The sequence below is a fragment of the Pseudophryne corroboree genome, chromosome 12 (genome assembly GCF_028390025.1).
Source record: "Pseudophryne corroboree isolate aPseCor3 chromosome 12, aPseCor3.hap2, whole genome shotgun sequence".
NCBI lineage: Eukaryota > Metazoa > Chordata > Amphibia > Anura > Myobatrachidae > Pseudophryne > Pseudophryne corroboree.
This window is the reverse complement of record NC_086455.1, coordinates 132,884,712-132,911,183: the sequence shown is the minus strand read 5'-3', so window position 1 is coordinate 132,911,183 and position 26,472 is coordinate 132,884,712. Positions and strand designations below refer to the sequence as shown.

The following is a 26,472-nucleotide window of genomic DNA, read 5'->3' as shown; positions in this document are numbered from 1 at the left end:
GGTACCTTCAGTACAATTTCAGCCTCCACCTTCTGATGAGCCTATGCAAATCAATAGGTCCCGTCTAACTCCTGAGGAGCGGTCAAGAAGACTCCGTGAGAGATTGTGTCTTTATTGTGCGGCTGCAGGTCACCAGATCAATTCTTGTACAGTGCGTTCGGGAAACGCCAGATCCTGACTTGTAAAGGAGGAGTCAAGTTGAGATCTTCTAGACAAGCTCCTTCAAACCAAGACCTCATTCTTCCTGTGACTTTAGAGACTACAGATGGTCTTCAGTCTGCATCTGCGTTAGTGGACTGTGGAGCCGCAGGAAACTTCATCACTCAAGCTGCGGTAGATAAGTTTCGTTTGCCTATCTGCGAACTCTCATATCCAGTCTACATCACTGCAGTAGATGGTAGCCGAATCTCCAAGGGGAATATCTCTCACCAAACCAGACCAGTGGTTCTGGGAGTCGGGTTCCTGCATTCTGAAGTAATAAAGTTTTTAGTTATTCCTCAGGCAACCCAGGAGATCGTGTTGGGAATGCCCTGGCTCCAACTACATAATCCGCAGATTGATTGGTCTACGTTACAACTCACTTCCTGGGGTTCGCATTGTCGCCAGTCCTGCTTAGCCCAAGTTTGTCCTATCAAGTCTTCTGAAGTCAAAACCCAGTCAAATCTTCCTGCGGCTTACCAAGATTTCTCTGACGTCTTGAGTGAAAAGGCCGCTGATGTTCTGCCGCCCCATAGAGAGTGGGATTGCCCCATTGACCTCATTCCCGGCAAGAAACCACCAAGGGGGCGTACCTATCCGTTATCCGTTCCTGAAACTGAGGCGATGAGCGACTACATCAGGGAGAACTTACAGAAAGGATTTATCCGTCCCTCATCTTCACCCGCTGGTGCGGGCTTCTTCTTTGTTAAAAAAAAGGATGGAGGATTACGTCCATGCATTGACTACCAGGGTCTCAATGACATTACCATCAAAAACAGTTATCCATTACCACTCATCACTGAATTGTTTGATAGAGTTAAGGGAGCCCGCATCTTCACCAAGTTAGATCTCCGCGGTGCCTACAACCTCATCAGAATCCGTAGTGGTGACGAATGGAAGACAGCGTTTAATACTCGAGATGGTCATTACGAGTACCTGGTAATGCCATTCGGGTTGAGCAATGCCCCAGCAGTGTTCCAGCACTTTGTTAATGAAATCTTCTCTGACGTTCTGTACAAATACCTCGTAGTTTACCTGGATGATATCCTCATCTTCTCCCAAGATCTCTCTTCTCATCGTCTGCAAGTCCGTGAGGTCCTCCGACGTCTTCGTGAGAACCGTCTCTACGGCAAATTATCCAAGTGTACCTTCGAAGTTCCCTCCATACCCTTCCTGGGGTATATAATTTCCGGATCGGATCTCCAGATGGACCCGACAAAGTTGGAAGCCATTGCCAATTGGTCCATTCCAAGTAGTCTCAAGTCTATTCAGCGATTCCTGGGATTCGCCAATTATTATAGGAAGTTTATCCGAGGATTTTCAACTCTCATCGCTCCTATTACCAACTTAACTCGGAAAGGGGCAGATCATTCCAACTGGTCAGAAGAAGCTTTAGCGGCATTTCAAAAGATCAAGCTGGCCTTTATGTCTGCTCCAGTTCTGTCTCAACCGGATGTAAACAAGCCATTCGAGTTGGAGGTGGATGCCTCCACAGTAGGAGTTGGAGCTGTTCTCTCCCAGAAGGGAACTGATGGGAAGATTTACCCTTGTGGATTTTATTCTCGTAAATTCCTCCCTGCAGAAGCTAACTATTCCATTGGAGATCAAGAACTACTAGCGATCAAGCTGGCCCTTGAGGAATGGAGGTATCTCCTGGAAGGGGCCAAATTTCCGTTCAACATCTATACGGATCATAAAAATCTGCTTTATTTGAAGGCAGCCCAGTGCCTCAATCCTCGCCAGTCCCGGTGGGCTATGTTCTTCTCTCGTTTTAACTTTAAGCTTCATTTCCGCCCAGGTTCTCAGAATATCAAGGCAGACGCTTTATCCCGATCTATGGAGTCCGAAGAGGAGACGTCCGACTCGGTTCCGCATTCCATCCTGAGTCCAGTAGTATTTGCTTCGTCTCAAGTTTCTTCTGCTCCACCTCCTGGTAAGACTTTTGTTTCCCCAGAACTCCGTTCCAAGTTGCTGTCTTGGGCTCATCAGTCCAAATTCACTGGGCATCCTGGTGTCCTGAAAACTTTCAAGTTCCTCTCTGAGACATACTGGTGGCCGAAGATGAAAGTTGACATCAAAGATTTCGTGGCATCCTGCCCGAAGTGTGCGCAGCACAAGACTCCTCGACAATCTCCAGCAGGTCAGTTACAACCATTATCTGTTCCCAGCCGTCCCTGGTCACACTTGTCCATGGATTTCATCTCTGACCTTCCCTCTTCTCAAGGATTCAATACCATCTGGGTTGTGGTTGACAGGTTTACCAAAATGGCCCATTTTGTACCACTCCAGGGTCTTCCTTCCGCACCAAAGCTTGCCCAAATCTTCCTATGGGAGATTTTCCGCTTACATGGACTACCCACTGAAATTATATCTGACCGTGGAGTTCAGTTTGTGGCAAGATTTTGGAGAGCCCTTTGTTCTGCCATGCAAGTCAACCTCAAGTTTTCGTCAGCCTACCACCCTCAGACGAATGGGCAGACGGAGAGGGTAAACCAAGAGTTAGAAACCTTTTTAAGACTTTATGTTTCGTCTTCTCAAGATGACTGGTTGGACCTGCTCCCATGGGCTGAATTTGCCCACAATTTCCGCTACCATACTGCTACAGAAACAACTCCGTTCTTTGCTGTATATGGACAACATCCCCGTGTTCCAGATTTTCAAGAACTTCCTCACATTGATGTTCCTGCTGCCACTGCTGTCTTGAGTCAGTTCTCTTCAACCTGGAGGAAGATTCATGCTTCTCTCAAGAAGGCTTCTAGCCGGTATAAGTTCTTTGCTGACCGCAAAAGACGTGCAGTTCCTAGCCTGAAACCTGGTGACTGTTACGATTCCTGTACTCCAGACTGGAGAAGATCTTATGGCAGAGATCTGAGTACAGGAATGAAATACAGGTTGTGGGAGCTGGAGAGCCTAGTAACCCCTGGTGCCCTAACTCCGTTGTCTCGCCCGTGTTATCAGAAATCCCCTGCGAGACTATGGTTGCTTGAGCCCATGGCAGCCGCGTTCGAAGGGCGGATTATGTCTGCCCAACCCCGATGCCCCCGCAGGTCTTAATGGGAGACAAGGGGAAGTCCGAGACAGGGAGATAACAAGGGGCCCTCTGACTAAGCAACCAAGCCAGGGGTTACAAGCTAACTTAACTAAATCAAAAGGTATGTGCGGACTAGCCGCCAGGGAAAAGGACAACCAAGGATCCACGGATCCGACACTCCTATCCGGCACCGCTGGACACCAGAGTGGATCTTGTGGAAGCGGAATCCTCCGCAAAGCACCAGAACTCAACATAAACACAATAATAAATAGTAGCGGACAAGCCGCAACACACGGCTGCGCCGCGACTCACGAACACCACCAGATGTTAAAGGTGCTCGGTCAGACTCCAGGAACAGATGGTAACTTCCGAGTACTGGATAACTGAGAACAGGAACAAACGAACAGACCGGGACTGGGAACTCTCTCTGCAGCAGAATCAGGCAAACAGGAAGCTATCACCGGCGTCTGTGAGGAGTCCTGGGAGTGCTTTTAACAGAGAGTCTTCCAATCAGCTGTTTGGAGGCTGATTGGATTAAATGCCATGCAGCTGACAAGCTGCATGGCCAGGGAAACAGATGAGTGATAATTACAACATGCCGTGCAGCTGCATGCTACACAGCCAGGAAACCAGTGATGATATAAACTTAGACCCAGCAACGGGGAACACGATCCGACAGTGGCGTCCCCGTTGCTAGGCGCCGGCCGCACTGACGAGCGGACCCTCGGCGCCTAACAGTACCCCCCCCCTTGAGGAGGGGTCAAGGAACCCCTAAATCCGGGTTTCTGAGGAAATTCTTGAAAAAATGCCCTTTTGAGCCTTGGGGCATGAAGGTCCTCATCTAGGACCCACGACCTTTCCTCAGGACCATAACCTCTCCAATGCACCAAAAAATAAAGCCGACCCCGGGACAGCTTGGAATCGAGAACCTTCTCAACCACGAACTCCTGCTGACCCTGTACATTAACTGGTGATCTCCCCTGAGGTTTTTTACGAGGAAATCTGCTAGATGAAACATATGGTTTGAGCAAAGAGCAATGGAAGGTATTTCCGATTCGTAACGTTTTTGGTAGCTGTAACCGGAAAGCAACTGGATTGACTTTTTTGATAATGAGAAATGGTCCAATAAATCTAGGACCCAATCTGGCTGAGGTTTGTCGAAGTTTGATATTGCGAGTCGACAGCCACACCCTGTCTCCTACTCTAAAAGCGCACGGCCGTCGGAACCTGTCCGAAAAATCTTTTTCCTTGAAAGCTGCTTTTCTGAGAGCTATGTGCACTTTTTTCCAAATAAGTTTAAGATGAGAGGTCAGGGCCAGAGAGGAGACAGAGGAATGTTGGAAAAATGAATTAGCTCTGGGGTGGAAACCAAAAACTGCAAAAAATGGAGACACATTGGTAGAGGAATGACAGGCATTATTATAAGCAAACTCTGCCAATGGAAGAAACTCAGACCAGTCATTTTGGAGTTTGGCCGAGTACAAACGCAAATATTGTTTTAAGGATTGGTTCACTCGCTCAGTCTGTCCATTTGATTGTGGATGATAACCGGAGGTTAATGATAATTTCATTTTTAACGAAGCACAAAAAGACTTCCAAAACTGTGCAATGAATTGTGGACCCCTGTCAGAAACAATATCAGTGGGTAACCCATGGAGTCTGAAAACATGACGGAGGAACAAAACTGCCAATCCCTGGGCAGATGGCAATCGGGGAAGACCAATAAAATGAGCCATCTTACTAAAACGGTCCACTACCACCCATATGACTGTGCATCCAGCTGACAGAGGGAGATCCACCACAAAATCCATGGAGATATGCGACCATGGTCTAAGAGGAACATTCAATGGCATAAGTTGACCAATAGGCAAAGAACGGGGAACTTTATGCTGTGCACAGACCTGACACGAAAAAACAAACTCTTTAATGTCTTTAGAAAGACCAGGCCACCACACTGCGCGGGATACCAATTCAAAAGTTTTAGCGACTCCCAGATGCCCTGCAACTTTGCTATCATGAAATTCCTCCAAAACAGTTGCTCTCAAAAACTCAGGAACAAAAAGACGACCAGCAGGAGTATTTCCCGGAGCTTGATGTTGAAGCAGCTTCAATTGAGAAAAAACATCCTGTGTGAGACCTGCCTGAATGACTGAAGGCGGAAGTATGAGAGTAACAGGACTGTTGTCTTGAGCTGGAAGAAAACTGCGTGAGAGGGCATCTGCCTTGGTATTCTTGGAACCAGGTCTGAAGGTGATAATGAATTTGAAACGAGTGAAAAATAAAGCCCAACGAGCCTGTCGGGCATTCAGTCGCTTAGCTGATTCAATGTATTGAAGATTTTTGTGATCTGTCAAAACAGAAATGGTATGGGTCGCTCCTTCAAGCCAATGTCTCCACTCCTCAAAAGCCCATTTAATAGCCAGCAACTCCCGATTACCAACATCGTAGTTGGATTCAGCAGATGAGAATTTCCTGGACATTAAGGCACAAGGATGTAACTCAAGGGAATCTGGATCCTTCTGAGAAAGGATAGCCCCTACACCAACCTCCGAGGCATCTACCTCAACGATGAAAGGCAATTCTGGGTTGGGATGTCTAAGGACAGGGGCTGAGACAAAGGCTTGTTTCAAGGCCTGAAAAGATACTTTAGCTTCACATGACCAATTGGTAGGATCTGCTCCCTTCTTAGTGAGTGCCACAATGGGAGCAACTATGTCAGAGAAAGAGTGAATAAACCTTCTGTAGTAGTTCGCAAACCCTAAAAAGCGCTGAATTGCTTTTAAGTTGGTGGGTTGCGCCCAACTCAGGATGGCTTGGAGCTTCTTAGGTTCCATTCGGAATCCCCGAGGGGAAATAATGTACCCTAAAAAGGATACCTCCGTGACGTGAAATTCACACTTCTCCGGTTTGGCATACAAGTGATTTTCACGTAATTTCTTAAGTACCTGACGCACCTGGGTAACATGTTGTTCTATAGAGTCAGAAAAAATCAAAATGTCGTCTAAATAGACCACAACGAATCTTCCCAGAAACTCACGGAGCACATCATTAATGAGATCCTGAAAGACTGCCGGAGCGTTAGATAGGCCGAAAGGCATGACCAGATACTCATAGTGACCTGATTGAGTACTGAATGCCGTTTTCCACTCATCCCCCGATCTGATTCTAATGAGATTATATGCTCCTCTCAGGTCAATCTTGGAAAAAATAACAGCCGAACGTAGCTGATCAAAGAGGACAGAGATCAGAGGCAGAGGGTAAGTATTCTTTACTGAGATTTTATTCAGGGCTCGAAAGTCAATGCAGGGTCTGAGGGAACCATCCTTCTTCTCTACGAAGAAAAAACCTGCACTTAAAGGGGATTTAGATGGCCTGATAAACCCTTTCTCAAGACTTTCTTTCACATACTCATTCATGGCCACAGTTTCAGGACCAGACAATGCATATAACCTTCCTTTAGGCAACGTGGCACCAGGAATTAACTCAATGGTACAATCATAAGGCCTATGGGGAGGCAAAATATCCGCATTGCCCTTGGAAAACACATCCAAAAAATCTTGGTACTCTCCAGGAATATGTGCGGGCCTGGCAGCAGCTACTCGGATAGGAAGTGTAATACATTCTTTATCACAGATGGTACTCCATTGTAGAATCTCCCCAGACTGCCAATCTATGATGGGATTATGAAAGGCCAGCCAAGGGTGACCCAGAACCACAGGAACTGCTGGACAATGGGTAAGAAAAAACTCAATCTTTTCAGAATGTAGAGCTCCCACCGAGAGCAAAACAGGAGGTGTACATAGAGAAATAACCCCATTGGATAAGGGACTCCCATCTAAACCATGCATGGTGATACACCTACTTAAGGTTAACTGAGGAATACCTAAGGCCTTGGCCCATGTTAAGTCCATAAAGTTTCCTGCAGCTCCACTGTCCACAAAAGCAGAGACCGAGGAACAGAGGCTGTCATAAGAAACTTTAGCAGGAACCAATAGTGAATTATTTGAGGAGATGAGCTGTAGACCAAAGTGAACCCCCTCACTATTCACTTGGTCAGGAAGTTTCCCGACTTGTTTGGGCAACTACGGGCAAAATGTCCCCTACCTCCGCAGTACAAACACAGACCAGAATTTTGCCTCCTGGTTCTTTCTTCCGGAGACAATTTGGAGAGACCAATCTGCATAGGCTCCTCCATGTCTATCGGAACGGAAGAAACACAGGGAAAAGAAACTACAGATGCCCCTTTCTCAGTCCTCCGCTCTCTGAGCCGACGATCTATTTTAATAGAGAGCTCCATGAGTTTATCAAGGTTCTCAGGAGCGGGATACTGAAGGAGGCTGTCTTTTATAGATTCAGATAAGCCGAGGCGAAACTGACTGCGCAGGGCAGGATCATTCCAGCCACAGTCGTTCGACCAACGGCGAAACTCCGTACAATAATTCTCTGCAGGATTCCTACCCTGTCTTAGAGCACGCAACTGACTTTCTGCGGATGCCTCTCTATCAGGGTCGTCATACAATAGCCCTAAAGATTTCAAAAAAGCGTCTACAGACGATAAGGCCGGATCGTCTGTCTTTAAACCAAAAGCCCAGGTCTGAGGATCCCCCTGAAGCAGAGAAATTATAATTCCAACCCGCTGAGCCTCCGTACCTGAGGAAACTGGTCTTAAACGAAAATACAGTTTACAAGACTCTTTAAAATTAAAAAACTGTTTTCTATCCCCAGAAAAACGGTCAGGCAGATGCATTTTTGGTTCAGGGATGACCCTCGGGGAAGTCCGTAACAGATCTTCCTGTGAGCTCACCCGGAGGGACAGATCCTGAACCATCTGGGTAAGTTCCTGAATCTGACTAACCAAAAACTGGCCAGGATTTGGCCCAACACCGGTGGGATTCATGAGGCCGACAAAATTCTCCCTACTGGATAAGTGAAAAAATTAACTCCTGTAGAAATTTTTTCTTTTGTCTGGCCGGTGATAATGTTACGATTCCTGTACTCCAGACTGGAGAAGATCTTATGGCAGAGATCTGAGTACAGGAATGAAATACAGGTTGTGGGAGCTGGAGAGCCTAGTAACCCCTGGTGCCCTAACTCCGTTGTCTCGCCCGTGTTATCAGAAATCCCCTGCGAGACTATGGTTGCTTGAGCCCATGGCAGCCGCGTTCGAAGGGCGGATTATGTCTGCCCAACCCCGATGCCCCCGCAGGTCTTAATGGGAGACAAGGGGAAGTCCGAGACAGGGAGATAACAAGGGGCCCTCTGACTAAGCAACCAAGCCAGGGGTTACAAGCTAACTTAACTAAATCAAAAGGTATGTGCGGACTAGCCGCCAGGGAAAAGGACAACCAAGGATCCACGGATCCGACACTCCTATCCGGCACCGCTGGACACCAGAGTGGATCTTGTGGAAGCGGAATCCTCCGCAAAGCACCAGAACTCAACATAAACACAATAATAAATAGTAGCGGACAAGCCGCAACACACGGCTGCGCCGCGACTCACGAACACCACCAGATGTTAAAGGTGCTCGGTCAGACTCCAGGAACAGATGGTAACTTCCGAGTACTGGATAACTGAGAACAGGAACAAACGAACAGACCGGGACTGGGAACTCTCTCTGCAGCAGAATCAGGCAAACAGGAAGCTATCACCGGCGTCTGTGAGGAGTCCTGGGAGTGCTTTTAACAGAGAGTCTTCCAATCAGCTGTTTGGAGGCTGATTGGATTAAATGCCATGCAGCTGACAAGCTGCATGGCCAGGGAAACAGATGAGTGATAATTACAACATGCCGTGCAGCTGCATGCTACACAGCCAGGAAACCAGTGATGATATAAACTTAGACCCAGCAACGGGGAACACGATCCGACAGTGGCGTCCCCGTTGCTAGGCGCCGGCCGCACTGACGAGCGGACCCTCGGCGCCTAACAGTGACAAGGTTTGGCTTTCCACCCGGAACCTCCGTCTTAGAGTCCCGTCGATGAAATTTGCACCACGTTTCATCGGTCCCTTTTCCATCGAAAGAGTCATCAGTCCTGTGGCCTACAAGCTCAAGTTACCACCTTCTCTACGAATACCTAATGCCTTTCATGTCTCTCTCCTCAGACCGTTAGTCCTGAATCGCTTCCAAAGAGCTCTTCCAGTCGGCCCCAAAGTGCGAACTCAGCGGGGCGTGGAGTTCGAGATAGAGAAGATTCTGGATTCCCGTTGCCGGTACGGTCGTCTACAATACCTTATCGACTGGTCCGGTTATGGTCCTGAGGAGAGAAGTTGGGTGAATTCGTCAGATGTCCATGCTCCAAGGTTGGTCCGTGTCTTCCACAGAACTCATCCTTCCAAGCCACGTGGGTGTTCAGTGCCCACCCATAAAGGAGGGGGTACTGTCAGGAATCGACTCACCATAGCCACATCTGTCCTTCGGTGCGGACTCCGTCCGGGGTCCCTACGTTCTGCTGTCGTCCGCTCCTCTGCCGCCAGACATCATCCTGGGCCTAGGAACGCTCCTGTAACAGCGGGCGTGTGAGCACGCCGCGTTCCCGCTGGGCCGCGGCATGGGCGCCGCCATGACAGTCTCCATCGGTCAGAGTACGGCGGCCAATCCGGAGCTTGGCCGCACCTCCTTTTCCCACTCCAACCAATGTCTGCACACCAGGGGGTATATCAGGAGCTGCAGGGTGAGCCTGTGGTTGTCCTGAACTTTGTGTCACTCCTGCGACCCATGTGCCTGGATCCTCCGTGTTCCTGGTTACCTTCCTGTTTCTCTGTGTTCCTGGTTACCTTGCTACATCTCCGTGGAACTACAAGCATCAGCAACCCCTGCATCTGTATTTGGCTCCACACCTAACTACAACCGCAGTGTGCTTCAGCCTCTGCAGTAGAGACTCTCTCCAGGTGCATTCCATCACCTCACCTGTGAAGCAGCTTGCTAGCTGCCTGTGCTTAACGAACTGCTCTGTGAACTTCCACCTGAGTCTCCTGCATCTGCTACCAGGTTTGCTACACATTTATTACCATCTCTGCTGGCTCCACGTTTTAAACCATTCTGGTTCTCACACCAGTGAACTTATCCATCATTACCATTTCCTCCATAGACTCTCAGCTTCCAAGCTGCACCATTTCCATTGCATACTTTTTATTGTTTATTCCTGCACGTTATTCTGCTGCCTTATTGTGTGAACTTTTATGTTAATAAAACACCATTGCGCTGATGCGCAGAAACCCAATCCAGCCTCCTCACTTCTTCCATCCTACCTCCACTGACCCACTAGCGCCCCCTCCGGGGACACAAGTAAAACCGAACCTGACACTGTGCGCTGAATGTGCACACTGTTCTTATTTAAATTACAGGGGGTAGGAAAACAAAAAAAAGAACTGCTATGGGTAGGTGGTGATGGTGCTGGGAAAGGGGTGCAAGGTCAGAGGCGGAACTAATGGTGGTGCTAGGGGGCACCAGCTAAAATCTTGCCTAGGGCATCATATTGGTTAGGGCCGGCTCTGACCATAGAGGTCTATAGTGAAAGGAGTTAAAAGAACTAAATTGGTTATATATGGATAAATTAAGAATTGCCCAGAAACAGGGCTTTTCTCAACTTAATTGAAAGACCCATTATATTCTATTGATGCACAATCAACCAATCCAAAGTGCCTGATGATGACTGACATCATCACAAGTGCATATTTTGCACCAGGTTCCTAGAACTTACAAGAGATATGCCTCTGGTAGCAGCAGCAGCAGCAGCATATGCTTCTTTGTCCAGATCTATCTAGTGTTACAAATCGGACTCTTAGCCTCACTTACTGCACTTAGAGGTGCCACATTACTGTACTCTGCATGTCTACTGTACCTCAGTAGCAGTGGTGCAAGTATAAAAAAAATTCTTAGTGGTACTGTGTGTGCCAAAAAATGGGTGTGGTCACATGCCACATGGGGTGTGGCCAATAAAAATAGGGGTTTGATACACATATGAGGGGCCAGATACACATATGACCCCAATAGGGCAGTGCCAGATACACATATGCCCCCAATAGTGCCAGATACACATATGCCCCCAGTAGTGCATATGACCCCACAGTGCCAGATACAAATATGCCCTCAGTTTCAAATACACATATGCCCCCACAGTGCTAGATACAAATATGCCCCCACAATGCCAGATACACATATGCCCCCAATAGTGGAGTGCTAAATACACATATGCCCCAATAGTGCCAGATACACATATGCTCTCAGTAGTGCAGTGCCAAATACACATATGCCCCCACAGTGCCAAATATGCCCCTGCAGTGCCAGATACACATATGATCCCCACAGTGCCAGATATGCTCCCACAGTGCCAGATAAAAACATTCCCCCACAGTGCCAGAAACAGATATGCCCCCACAGTGCCAGATACACATATGCTTTCAGTGACAAATATGCCCCACAGTGCCAGATACACATATGCCCCCAGTGCCAAATATGCCCCCAGATATGCCCCTACAGTGCCAGATACACATATGTCCCCACAGTGCCAGATACACATATGCCCCCCAGCGCCAGATATGCCCCACAGTGCCAGATACACATATGCCCCCAGTGCCAGATATGCCCCCATAATGCCAGATATGCCCCCACAGTGCCAGATACACATATGCCCCAACAGTGCCAAATATGCCCCTGCAGTGCCAGATACACATATGATCCCCACAGTGTCAGATATGCTCCCACAGTGCCAGATAAAAACATTCCCCCACAGTGCCAGAAACAGATATGCCCCACACAGTGCCAGATACACATATGCCTTCAGTGACAAATATGCCCCCACAGTGCCAGATACACATATGCCCCCAGTGCCAAATATGCCCCATAGTGCCAGATATGCCCCTACAGTGCCAAATACACATATGCCCCCCCAGTGCCAGATATGCCCCACAGTGCCAGATACACATATGCCCCCAGTGCCAGATATGCCCCCATAATGCCAGATATGCCCCCACAGTGCCAGATACACATATGCCCCCAAAGTGCCAGATCCATATATACCTCAACAGTACCAGATACACATATGCCCCCAGTGCCAGATATGCTCCCATAGTGCCAGATATGCCCCTACAGGGCCAGATACACATATGCCCCCAGTGCCTGATATGGCCCCACAGTGCCTGATATAGCCCCACAGTGCCTGATATGCCCCCACAGTGCCAGATATACCCCCACAGTGCCAGATACACATGCACCCAGTACCAGATATGCCCCCCCAGTGCCAAATACACATATGCCCCCACAGTGCCAGATAGACATATGCCTCCAGTGCCAGATATGCCCCCATAGTGCCAGGTATGCCCCTACAGTGCCAGATACACATATGCCCCCAGTGCCAGATATGCTCCCATAGTGTCAGATATGCCCCCACAGTGCCAGATACACATATGCCCCCAGTGCCAGATATGACCCCACAGTGCCAGATACACATATGCCCCCAGTGCCAGATATGACCCCACAGTGCCAGATACACATATGCCCCAGTGCCAGATATGCCCCCATAGTGCCAGATATGCACCCACAGTGCCAGATACACATATGCCCCCAGTGCCAGATATGCACCCATAGTGCCAGGTACACATGCTTCCTCCCCTCCCCATCCCTGCTCACCGCTGCTGTGCTGTCTTTGATGCCAGGAAGGAGAGGGCAGCGCGCACCTCTTCTGTGTCCCTCAGTAATCATCTGGCCTACTCTCCACCGCCTCATTTCAGAGACACGCCGCCGCCAGAGAGTAGACGATTACTGAGGGACACAGGATAGGCGTGTGCTGCCCTCTACTTCATGCCATCAAAGACAGCACAGCAGTGGCTGCAAACTTGGCAGTCAGCTGTTGGTACTGCGTACCGGCTGACAATTTCTTACTGGTACGCAATACCGCCCCCATACCGCCATACTTGCTGCACTGCTCAGCAGTATCCTGGCATATAATGTAAACAAACTGGCTGGCTGCATGGAAGCGGCTAACTTGGATTTCCCCATGTAAGTTCTTATTCTAATCTCAGTGCAGCAGCATTACTCACATGACACAGGAAGCCTATGGGCTTCCATTGGAGCCTATTTAAACCTTCTATTGAATACAACACATTGCCAGAGCAAAGTCTTCCTTGTGAGATAGTTCCTGGTTTCCAGGCTTGTCATTCATGTGCTGTTCCTGTGACTTATTGCTGTACTCTTGTTTCAGGGTTGCTACAGCTGCCACCTGTTGCCAGTACCCTACACTGCGATGTACTACAAATCTGCCGGCTCATGCAGTTTCATGCTCAGTCTCAGAAAGTTCATCAGCCATCTTCACCTATACTCGCAGATTTTCACAGCAGTCCTCTGCATTCCTGTCTTCTTCACTTGCACCCAGGGCCGGTTCTAGACCTTGTGGCGCCCAGGGCGAAAGTTTCCTTAAGACCCCCCCCTCCCCCCCCCCCCGACGGTGAAACAGGATTAGTACGCGCCGCAGGCTTGCGTAAAAAAATGGCTTCATAGGAAAGGGGCGTGGTCAGTTTTGCTCCCTGTAGTTTGGCCCCCTGTAGAGTTGTGCACCCTGTAGAGCTGTGCCCACAGTAGCTGTTGTGCCCCCTGTAGCTGTTGTGCCCACTGCAGCTGTTGTGCCCCCTTGCATAGCTGCTCTTTTTTTTCGCTCCATGAGCAGCCAGTTCATCAAGTCTCCCACTTTCACACACACTCCTACTTCAGCTGGTCCCAAGATGGATCTCAAACCTTCAAGGCTTGTGACTACTAGTTTCCATTTGCGTTAACCCGAACGTACTTGACTCTATGCATGCCCGCCCGATCCCACCTCCAGAGAGTACAAAATGTAGAGAGTACAAAATGTAAGATGTAGCCAAGTTGAAATACGTACACAAGCATAACACTTTGTGTGCATGCAAAGTACATCAAATTCTACATGAACCCCCATTCTGTTCTACTTACTGTATGTAATGATTCACTAACAATGTGACCATATTATTACTTTAGCTGTATGTGCTGGTAATGTTGGATAACAGATACTCAAATAGTTTCAAAATCACATTACTGCTATAAATTTACATTCTGCAATATTATTTGCTTTTACAGATTAAAAAAGTCCTTGTGAAATAGTTTCTACCACAAATTTTAAGTAAAGCAATATGATTATATTATATTCCTGCAGAGCAATGTATATAAAACAGGCAAAAGTACTGTGAAAAGTTAGACTACCGTATAAATTCTACAGACAATTCTTTAGAGAAAAAAAAAGAGGAGAACTTTTGTGCAGTCAATTCAACAACAAAAAGTTTCAGTGGCGGTGATTGTGCTATGCTAGGCTATTACCTTTCCTGTAAAGTGAAATCTTCTGAGGTTTGCTGTATGCTGCTTTAGCCTAGCTCTACATAGGTAAATATATAAAAATAACTTCACATCACAATGAGAGCAGAACCCAGCAAAGCATTGCTGCTACTGACCAGTTCCAACTGGACTGAGATTTATATCATTGCCACTTAAGCAATCCCAGCCTTAAGGTTTCTTCCAAAAACAAAGCATGTAGTTGTTTGAACGCATGTGGTTGTATGCTTGGGTGATTATAAAGCCAAACAGATGGGACTCTTGCTTTGAAATGTCCTCGGAAGGTGGACACTGCATGTTTCCCAAACTGGAAGCAATGTGTAACCCTCTAACCATGTGCCACACAAGAAGGGCTCACATGGCTTGTACATAATGATTTGCATTTTTCCAAAAAAAAGTTACTTTGAAGGCAGCCATAATAAAATACAAATTTTGTGGGGTTGTTTTAGTAAGTAGTGCCAGTCCTAATTATACAAGTTTATTTTCTGGATGCAAGAACAAAATGTTGCCTTAAGTAATGTGCTGACAAGATGGGTTCTAGGTGGAGGAAGAATTTTGGGAGCAGAGATGGCCACCTTTAACACTGATTTAATATAGGCCCTCATTCCGAGTTGTTCGCTCGCAAGCTGCTTTTAGCAGCATTGCACACGCTAAGTCGCCGCCTACTGGGAGTGAATCTTAGCTTAGCAAATTTGCGAACGAAAGATTCTCAAAATTGCGAATAGAAATTTCTAAGCAGTTTCTGAGTAGCTCGACGCTTACTCTGCCACTGCGATCAGTTCAGTCAGTTTCGTTCCTGGTTTGACGTCACAAACACACCCAGCGTTCGCCCAGACACTCCCCCGTTTCTCCAGTCACTCCCGCATTTTTTTTCCAGAAACGGCAGCGTTTTTTCACACACTCCCATAAAACGACCAGTTTCCGCCCAGAAACACCCACTTCCTGTCAATGACACTCCGATCACCAGAACGAAGAAAAAACCTCGTAATGCCGTGAGTAAAATACCAAACTTCTTAGCAAATTTACTTGGCGCAGCCGCAGTGCGAACATTGCGCATGCGCAGTTTGCGGAAAATTGCTGCGATGCGATGAAAAAGAACGAGCGAACAACTCGGAATGAGGGCCATAGTCTCATACTTCTCCAGAATGCAGTCAGCTTTGGACATCTCCACCAGATATGTTAGAAGGACGCTAATACAGCATATACTCTCCAATATTTCTCGGAGGGGCATGGGTAAATCTTATGCAACTTCAGGTAACAATGATACAATAGTTTATGTGTTCTCCATCATTTTAACAAAGCAGCTTTTTCCTCTTCTTTTTCTTTGTATAACTCAACTTGTCTCTGGTAGCACCCCCGAACGTCCAGTAATTAGTACCTAATCAAACTGACGGACATTTATCGGGGTTCTCTCTCTTTTTTCTTCAAATAGCAATTATTTAGAATTAGTAGCTGGTGCAGAACATATCCCCCTCCCCTATTTCCCTACATACAGTGGCGTAACTAGAAATTTTTCTCCCCCAAGCCAAAAAATTTTTGGCGCCCCCCCCCCCCCCCCCGCTGCATAACTGGGAGCAAGAAAGGGACAAATATGCGCGCGCCGAAGGCGCGCGCTGCAAAAAAAGGGGCGTGGTTTTGTTGGAATGGGCGTGGTTTCTCGTAAAGGGGCGTGGTATTGCAGGAAAAGACTACCTTATACCCCAGTTTTGCAACCTGCACGCCCAGACGTTAGCCACCACAGGAAAGAAAAATAATCCTGATTCATGCCCCTTACATTATTTGTCATTTTTCCTCCTTATAGTAATGCCCAGTATACATTATGCCACATACTGCAATGGCCCTTAGACATTATGCCGCACACAACAATGCACATGACACAATATGCACACACTGTAATGCCCCCGACACATTATGCCACACACCGTAATGCCCCCGACACATTATGACAGGAATCGCAATGCCCGTTATACATTATGCTACACACTGCAATGCCCCTGATACATTATAGCACATACAATGCCTGTGACACATTATGACACACACCGCAATGACCTTGAGACATTATACCACAATGCCCGTGATATAGTATACCATACACCGTAATGCCTGTGACACATACCGCAATGCCCTGCCCGTTATACCCTATGCCACACACCGCAATGCCCGTTATGTATTATGCCACACTGCAATGACCCTGAGACATTATACCACATACCACAATGCCCGTGATATAGTATACCACACACCGTAATGCCTGACACATTATGACACACACCGCAATGTCCGTGATACATTATGCCACACACTGCAATGACCCTGAGACATTATACCACATATCACAATGCCCGCGATATAGTATACCATACACCGTAATGCCTGTGACACATTATGACACACACCACAATGTCCGTGATACATTATGCCACACACCGTAATGCCCATTACACATTAAGTCCTACAGTAAGGCTTCTAATTACTTTTCAATTACCTTCTCGTTGTCAGGGGTTTCATGCACTGGGTGTCATGCTCGTTGCCAGGTGTTTCATGCACTGGGTGTCATGCTCGTTGTCAGGTGTTTCATGCACTGGGTGTCATGCTCGTTGCTAGGAGGTAGTCCTTGTTGCTAGGGCTGTGCTCCCAGTGCCACATATGTCCCCAGTGCCAGATATTTCCCCACGGTGCCAGGTACTCACATGCCCCCGGTGCCAAATATAGCCCCCCCCCCCATGTGCCAGGTACACATATACCCCCCCAGTGCCAGATATGCCCCCAGTGCCAGATATTCCCCCCCAGTGCCACATATGCCCCCAGTGCCAGATATTCCCCCCATGCCAGATATGCCGCCAGTGCCATATATTCCCCCCCAGTGCCACATATGCCCCCAGTGCCAGATATTCCCCCAGTGCCAGATATGCCGCCAGTGCCATATATTCCCCCCGAGTGCCATATATCCCCAGTGACAGATATTCCCCCCCAGTGCCAGATATTCTCCCCCAGTGCCATATAAGCCCCAGGGCCAGATATTCCCTCCCAGTGCCAGATATCCCCCCCCCCCCCAGTGCCACATATCCACCCCGTGCCAGATATCCCCCCCCCAGTGCCATATATGCCCCAGTGCCAGATATCCCCCCCAGTGCCAGACATCCCCCCCCCCCCAGTGCGATATGCCCTAGTGCCAGATATCCCCCCCCCCCCCAGTGCCATATATGCCCCAGTGCCAGATATCCCCCCCCCCCCTTCCCCAGTGCCAGATATGCCCTAGTGCCAGATATCCCCCGCCCCCCCCCCACAGTGTCATATATGCCCCAGTGCCGGATATCCCCCCTAGTGCCTGACATCCCCCCCCCAATGGCCATATATTCCCCGGTGCCAGACACCCTCTCCTCTCTCCCCCCCCGTGACAGATATGCCGCAGTGCAGCCGCCGCTTGTTGGAGAACTTGGAGGGACACGGCGGGCGCAGCGTGTGCCTCTCCTGTGTCCCTCCTGAGTCCTGCATCATCTCCGGCGGCCGCGGGTCTGATAGGGGGAAGTGCCGTCCGTGAGCTCTAATTGGCTCACGGACGGCACTTCCCCCTATTAGACCCGCGGGCCGCCGGAGATGATGCAGGGCTCAGGAGGGACACAGGATAGGCACACGCTGCGCCCGCCGTGTCCCTCCAATAAAGCAGACTGACATGCGGACGTTCGTCCGCATGTCAGTCTGCTGTAATCAGTGGCGCCCCCGCAGCCCCTCGCCCCCAAGCCACCGCGAGGACTGCGGGGGCAGTAGTTACGCCACTGCCTACATATAACAAAGCAGCTAGCTATGTTTTCACTTATTATATTCCTCCTCATCCAAGACACCTGCCAGTTTTCCTTGTCCATGAGGGGTGTTTTTACCAGGTGACCAGTGTTCATTTCAGAGTACATTGTGCAAATTAGACCTTTCAGAGATACGGATTTTTTAATATTACGGACGCTGTCTGCCGTAATGTTAAAAAAGGGGGACGCTGTCTGCCGTAATGTGTAAAAAAGGGGACGCTGTCTGCCGTAATGTGTAAAAAATGGGACGCTGTCAAATTGACTCATTACATGCCGCCTCTGAAGTCTGCGCCGTGCGCCGCCGCCGCACTGGGGAGGAGAGCTGCAGCGCCGGGCAGCGGAGAAGGAGGAGGAGGGAGAGGGACTGGAGCCGCAGCAGCACTATTTCATTGGTAGTAAGCCCCTGCTGCAGCAGCCCCCTCTCCTTCCGTATTGGCTGCCCGGCGCTGCTGTGGATGCTGGGATGCGGTTCCTCCATCCCAGGATCCACAGCAGCGCCGGGCAGCAAATACGGAAGGAGAGGGGACAGCTGCAGTGGCGCTCACTACCAATGAAATAGCGCTGCTGCGGCTCCAGTCCCCCTCCCTCCTCCTCCTTCTCACCTGCCTGCACCGAGGGAGCTGCACGAGCTGCAATGTGTAAAAAGGGGGCCTGGCTGACGCAATGTGTAAAAAGTGGGATGGCTGCCGCAATGTGTATAAAGGGGGACGCTGTCTGCCGTAATGTGTAAAAAATGGGACGCTGTCTGCCGTAATGTGTAAAAAATGGGACGCTGTCTGCCGTAATGTGTAAAAAGGGGACGCTGTCTGCCGTAATGTGTAAAAAGAGGGACTGTCTGCCGTAATGTGTAAAAAGGGGGACTGTCTGCTGTAATGTGTAAAAAGGGGGACTGTCTGCTGTAATGTGTAAAAAGGGGGACGCTGTCTGCTGTAATGTATAAAAGGGGCTCTACCTGGTGTAGTGGCGCTACTGTGCAGCGTAATTTGAATAATGGAGACTACTGTGCACTTTCTCTATACTGTGCACCTTAGTATGAATTGCTATTATTTTGTGGACACGCCCCTTCCCCGTGAAGCCACGCCCCTATATATTTTTCACGCACCTACGGCGCGCACTTCCCCTATCTTACATGGGGGCGCCAATGTCGTTTCTTGCACACAGCGCTCTAATGCCTAGTTACGGCACTGGCTGTATCTGTCCTGGCCTTCTGCAGCACTCCTGATTTCCTGTTTTTTTCATTTTCTGGACTACATGGTAGCACTTATGGTGGATGCAGTCAGGTGACTGATCCATCCACTCATATTCTGAATACTGTGCTCACATGACCTCTACATCCAATCTCAGCCTGAAGTGGCCTATTTAAGTCTGCACTTGTAACTGTCACGTTGGAACAACTTACTTCACAGTGTATGTGCTCTCTGACCCCTGGTCACGCTGGCCCATTTAGCTGTGGACGGATTCGTGGCTCATTCAGCAAAGTACTGATGTTCTGTACTTTGCACATCGCAAATGCAGTATGGGTCTGCTACATCAGTGGAGATTTTCTTTCCTCTAGATAGGACTTGCGATAGTGTTGGAGATGATCCGATACTTCAATGCAGTTCAGATCAGTAATTCAGCAGTGTCAGGAACCGGGACTTAGTGTCTCATGCCTTACTGGTGGGCCCTTCATACTGCCTCCTGCTGCACTAGCTCTGGTACCCCTGAACTTTGCTCCTGCCCCCCCATTGTCACGGATGCTGCCGTGTTGCTGTGGATCAGCTGATCGCAAGTCCTCCAACCACAAGCATCGTTTAGGAACATGACTCTGCTGTCCAATGGATAACCAGCAAGGGGGGGGAAAGGGCTAGACAGAGCTCTAGCAAATCGCCCAGAACAACATCGCTATCTCAGTTACGTTCAGGCTCAGGCTGCAGTGTTCATTCTATGTTCCTGTTGTCCTGTTCATTACCAGAGTTCCAAGGTACTAGCAGTACAACCAGCACTGTATTCCAGCCCAGAGTATTTCATCTGCACTGAGACTCCAGCAGCATTACCAGCACTGTGATTCAGCTCCAAGTATTTCACTTGCACTAAGTATCTACCAGCATTGCCAGCACTGTGTTTCCAGCACTAAGTACTTGCACATGTATTGTGATTCCAGCAGCATTGCTAGCTAAGTGTTTAGTACTTGCACATGTACTGCATACTTGACAACCATCCCGGAATGGCTGAAAACCGTGTGGCCCTCACGGCCCCCCTGGAAAGATGGGCAAGTCTCCCGCTTTCCCTGCCAGCCCCTCTGCATCACCCCTCGGCCGCGCACAGCAGAGAACAAGTGGGAGATCCGATGATGCGATTCACGCTGAATTGTATCATTGTAGCTCCGCCCCCACTATACAATGCCTATTTTCTTGGCACTGTATAGCGGGGGGCGGAGCCACGATGATGCAATCATGATACCACGTGCCTGGACTGCCCACTTCCCTGCCAGCCATTCCCCCAAAATGACCCACCCTGCCTCCTGGCTATGCCCCAGGACAGCCCATCTTGCTGCTGACCACGCCCCCATGCACCTACAATGATGCCTCCTCCCAGAGGAGGGGGCAACAAAGTAGATAAGTACGATGTACTGTGATTACAGGAACTACGTTTTCTCTTCAGTGTGTTCTAGAGTGTGTTGCTACTCCAGTCCCAGAACAATCCACCCAGTGTTTACCTGTGTGTACTGCGGTTCAATTTTATCAGCTTCAAGTTCCAGGCTGACTCCAGTTTCGGTTGTCTCTCCGGTTCCAGTCCGGTTCAAGTTAAACAGTTTCCAAGTTCTGACTCCAGTTCCAGTTGTCTCTCCAGCTCCAGTCTGGTTCAAGTTAGACAGTTTCCAAGCAGACTCCAATTCCAGTTGCCTCACCGGTTCCAGTCTGGTTCAAGTTAGACAGTTTCCAAGCAGACTCCAATTCCAGTTGCCTCACCGGTTCCAGTCTGGTTCAAGTTAGTCCTTTCTCATAACTGCAGACTTTGTTATATCTTCTATGCAGACTTTGGTCGCATCTAGACTATTCAATTCAATTGCAGTATGTCTTCCATGTAAATCTTCAATAAATATTTCTAAAGATATTGGCCCTCATTCCGAGTTGATCGCTCTCTAGCTACTTTTAGCAGCCATGCAAATGCATAGTCGCCGCCCACAGGGGAGTGTATTTTAGCATAGCAGGAGTGCGAACACCTGTGCAGCAGAGCGGCTGCAAACACATTTTGTGCAGAACAAGACCAGCCCTGTAGTTACTTATCCTGTGCGATGATTGCTGCGACGAATGACACAGTAATGACGTCAGATACCCGCCAAGCAAACACCCGGCCACGCCTGCGTTTTTCCACACACTCCCAGAAAATGGTCAGTTGCCACCCAGAAACTCCCATTTCCTGTCGATCTCCCTGCGTTCACCAGTGTGACTGAAAGCGTCTCTAGAACCTGTGCAAAACCACGATGCTCTTTGTACCCGTACGCCGTGCATGCGCATTGCGGTGCATACGCATGCGCAGTTTTGCCATTTTTTTAAATGATCGCCAGAAAGCGAACAACGGCAGCTAGCGATCAACTCGGAATGATGGCCATTATCTTCTCTCTATGTCCCTCATGCGCAAGACTTACCTACATCCACCAAGTTTCCTGCACCGTGTGCCTACCACAGAATCACACATACACACAAACTTCAGTTCACAAAATACCAGAGTTCTGACAAGCAGGAGGCGTGACACCTCCTGCTGCATTACCTTAATAGAGCTATTGCTGCTGCTTCTATGTCAGCAGCAGTGTTATTCCCTACAAGCACACCTGAATGAGGGCCTATGTGTGGTTACCCGTATGAAGCATCTGTGTTACCAGCCTGTGCCAGTGTTATCATCCTGAATACAGTACGTCTGCAGCCTGCATGTATTCCGCTCTTCTGTTATCAGAATGAGTCGGCGCTCCTGTTAATTACTTGAACCCAGTGTTCAGGACCCCCATCGTGAGGGACTGCAGGGACTGGAATCCTGGGCCCGGACAGAGGGGGGGGGGCACCACTGCAGCTGTGCATGAGGGTATAAAAACTGTATGAAACTGTCCTCAATAAAATGTCCGCCACCATGGTGGAGACAAAACAATCAAGCTTCGGCTGCTGGTGAGAAAATTATAGATGACTGTGACGCTGCCCTAGTGCCCTGATCGTGGAAGCCGTCATCTTCCTGCTCTTCCTTGGCACCTCCTGGCTGGGCACATCAGCTATAACAATGGGAAGCATAGTAATGAGCAACTCTCTGCACCGGGGCAGCTGTGGCTGCCCACACACTAATGCTACACCCAGGGATGCAAGACACAGGTTAGTGGTACAAGGAGCAAACACTTAGTTTGTTACTATTTATGGTCATTTTTATTTATTTTATTTTTTTAATCTTGTTTATGCACCAATTGATGCCACACCACCACTGTAGCGCCACCTACATTATCTACAGCTCTGTCTCCCCAGGGGGGCCCTGCCTATTTTGTCAGTTCTAGGCCCCCGCAGTTTATGATGGCAGCCCTGTCAGTGTTTCTGTCATCTACCTGAGACCAGCACTTCTGTTATCCACCTGTGTCCACTACCACCAAGGTTGTAATTCTCCAGAATACTCCTTAATCCGATTCTGAACAGCTTGGAACTAATGAGACGGTGAATTATCCTGCTGAAATATTCCATCATTGTGAGGTTACAAGAAGTCCATGAATTGCTGCAAATGGTCACCAAGTACCTCATTGTAGCAGTTACTTGTCAATTACATGTTCAGGTGGACGGGCAAACCTAACCCATCCAACTTGACTACAACCCACACCATTATGGAAACACCAGCAGCCTACACAGTACCTTGTTGACAACTGGGGTCCATGGCCTTATGGGGTCTGCACTACACCCAAACCCTACTATCAGCCACAAACAATTGGAACCGTGACACATCGGACCACGCCACATGTTGTCCATTTTCCAGGTGAAGTGCTGTGCCCAGTGTCTTAGTGTTAACAGGGGAACTTTGGTGGGTCTTCAGCTCTCATATCCCATGGAATATAAAGAAAGCTGCACTTACCTGCTGGATATGCATCTGGTACCTCCTGCATTTAATGTGGATGTGATGTGAACCAGTGCCGCTTGTCTGTTACCACAGACAATTCTGACCAGACGCTGCTGGTTACTATCACTAAGCATCCATGGTCGACCACTGTGCTGTCAACGATGGGTGGTAATGCCTTCCATGAGGTATTTCTGGTACACATATATCACTGTAGATTGAGGAAGGTTGAATGTCCGCACAACTTTGGAAAAGGCATGTCCCATCTGTCGGGCACCCACTGTCATGCCCCAACTCCTCCTCTCCCCCCCCCCTCCCCCCAAAGTCACGATCCAAGCCCGGTTCCGAGCCCAGCTTGGAACTTCCCGCCAGACTCGGAAACTAGAATGAGGCAAAACGTCATCATCCCGCTGTCAGATTCTCGCGGGTTTTGGATTCCATATAAACAGCCGTGCGTCGCAACTATTTTCACTCCGGACTTGGAAAGTGAGGGATACAGAGCTCTGTCTCTCTGTGGGTGGTGGCATCGGGTGGTGTCAGTGTGTGCTCTGTAGGGGTACTGCTCTTGTCACTGTCGTGTACCTGTGCTGTTAGGGGTGCTGTCCTGGCTGTCAGTGTCACTGGTGTTTCATGTGCTGTTAGGGGTGCTGCAACTATACATGGGTGTTGTTGCTGTCCTGACTGTCACAGTGTTGTACAGGGAAAAGGGGCACTATCCTCCTGTATGCTGTAAAAAACCATGGTTGCTGTTGTTAAAATAAAAGCACACTGGTCCTGTACGCTGTGAAAATACAGGGGTGCTGGTTCAATCTTGTATGCTGTGAAAATTCAGGGGTGCTTCTGTTGGTAAAATAAAAGCACACTGGTCCTGTATGCTGTAAAAATTGAGAGGTGCAGTTGTTAAAATAAAAGCACACTGGTCCTGTATGCTGTAAAAATACAGGGGTGTTGGCCCAGTCTTGTATGCTGTAAAAATTCAGGAGTGCTTCTGTTAAAATAAAAGCACACTGGCACTGTATGCTGTAAAAATACAGGGGTGCTGGCCCAGTCTTGAATACTGTAAAAATTCAGGGGTGCTTCTGTTGGTAAAATAAAAGCACACTGGTCCTGTATGCTGTAAAATTCAGGTGCAGTTGTTAAAATGAAAGCACACTGGTCCTGTATGCTGTAAAAATTCAGGGGTGCTGCTTTTAAAATATTAAACTGGCCTTGTATGCTGTAAAATTCAGGGGTGCAATTATTAAAATAAAAGCACATCGGTCCTGTATGCTGTGAAAATTCAGGGGTGCTGCTGTTAAAATATTACACTGGCCCTGTATGCTGTAAAAATTCAGGGGTGCAGTTGTTAAAATAAAAGCACACTGGTCCTGTATGCTGTGAAAATACAGGGGTGCTGCTGTTAAAATATTACACTGGCCCTGTATGCTGTAAAACTCAGGGGTGCAGTTGTTAAAATAAAAGCACACTGGCCCTGTATACTGTAAAAATACAGGGGTGCTGGCCCAGTCTTGAATGCTGTAAAAATAAGATTTTAAACCAACCGGTAAATCTTTTTCTCCTAGTCCGTAGAGGATGCTGGGGACTCCGTAAGGACCATGGGGTATAGACGGGCTCCGCAGGAGACATGGGCACTATAAAGAACTTTTAGTATCGGTGTGCACTGGCTCCTCCCTCTATGCCCCTCCTCCAGACCTCAGTTAGAGAACTGTGCCCAGAGGAGATGGACAATATGAGGAAAGGATTTTGTTAATCTAAGGGCAAGATTTATACCAGCCCACACCAATCATACCATATAACCTGGAATATATGCAACCAGTTAACAGTATGAACAAAAAACAGTATCAGTCAAAGACCGATTCTAACTGTAACATAACCCTTATAAAAGCAACAACTATATACAAGTCTTGCAGATGTAGTCCGCACTGGGACGGGCGCCCAGCATCCTCTACGGACTAGGAGAAAAAGATTTACCGGTAGGTTTAAAATCTTATTTTCTCTTACATCCTAGAGGATGCTGGGGACTCCGTAAGGACCATGGGGTTTATACCAAAGCTCCCAACCGGGCGGGAGAGTGCGGATGACTCTGCAGCACCGACTGAGCAAACGCAAGGTCCTCATCAGCCAGGGTATCAAACTTGTAGAATTTTGCAAAAGTGTTTGAACCCGACCAAGTAGCTGCTCGGCAAAGCTGTAATGCCGAGACGCCTCGGGCAGCCGCCCAAGAAGAACCCACCTTCCTAGTGGAATGGGCCTTTACTGAATTTGGTAACGGCAATCCAGCCGTAGAATGAGCCTGCTGAATCGTGTTACAGATCCAGCGAGCAATAGTCTGCTTAGAAGCAGGAGCTCCAACCTTGTTGGCCACATACAGGACAAACAGAGCCTCTGTTTTCCTAACCCTAGCCGTCCTGGCTACATAAATCTTTAAGGCTCTGACTATATCCAGGGACTTGGAGTCCTCACAGTCCCCCGTAGCCACAGGCACCACAATAGGTTGGTTCACATGAAATGAAGAAACCACCTTAGGCAAAAATTGAGGACGTGTCCTCAATTCTGCTTTATCCACATGGAAAATAAAATAGGGGCTCTTGTGGGACAAGGCCGCCAATTCGGACACCCTCCTTGCAGATGCCAAGGCCAATAACATGACCACCTTCCACATGAGAAATTTTAATTCCACTGTTTGAAGAGGTTCAAACCAGTGAGATTTCAGGAAACTTAACACCACGTTAAGGTCCCACGGTGCCACTGGGGGCACAAAGGGGGGCTGGATGTGCAGCACTCCCTTCACAAACGTCTGGACTTCTGGGAGAGAAGCCAATTCCCTCTGGAAGAATATAGATAGGGCCGATATCTGTACCTTAATGGAGCCTAACTTCAGGACCATATCCACTCCTGTCTGTAGAAAGTGGAGTAACCGACCCAGATGGAATTCTTCCGTAGGAGCCTTCTTGGCTTCACACCAAGATACATACTTCCTCCAGATACGGTGATAGTGCTTTGCCGTCACCTCCTTCCTAGCCTTTATCAGAGTAGGGATGACT

General features: G+C 48.5%; 2 long non-coding RNA genes across 3 annotated transcripts in view; one reads left to right on the top strand and one right to left on the bottom strand.

The window, feature by feature from the left end:
- The window catches only part of LOC134980984 (uncharacterized), a 201,941-nt gene extending 184,711 nt beyond the window's left edge, over positions 1 to 17,230 (bottom strand). Inside the window, exon 1 of the long non-coding RNA XR_010190496.1 lies at positions 17,053 to 17,230. This is a non-coding gene — a long non-coding RNA (uncharacterized LOC134980984). The remainder of the gene's footprint in view (positions 1 to 17,052) is intronic.
- The window catches only part of LOC134980983 (uncharacterized), a 212,892-nt gene that overhangs the window by 144,642 nt on the left and 41,778 nt on the right, over positions 1 to 26,472 (top strand). The window lies entirely within an intron of this gene.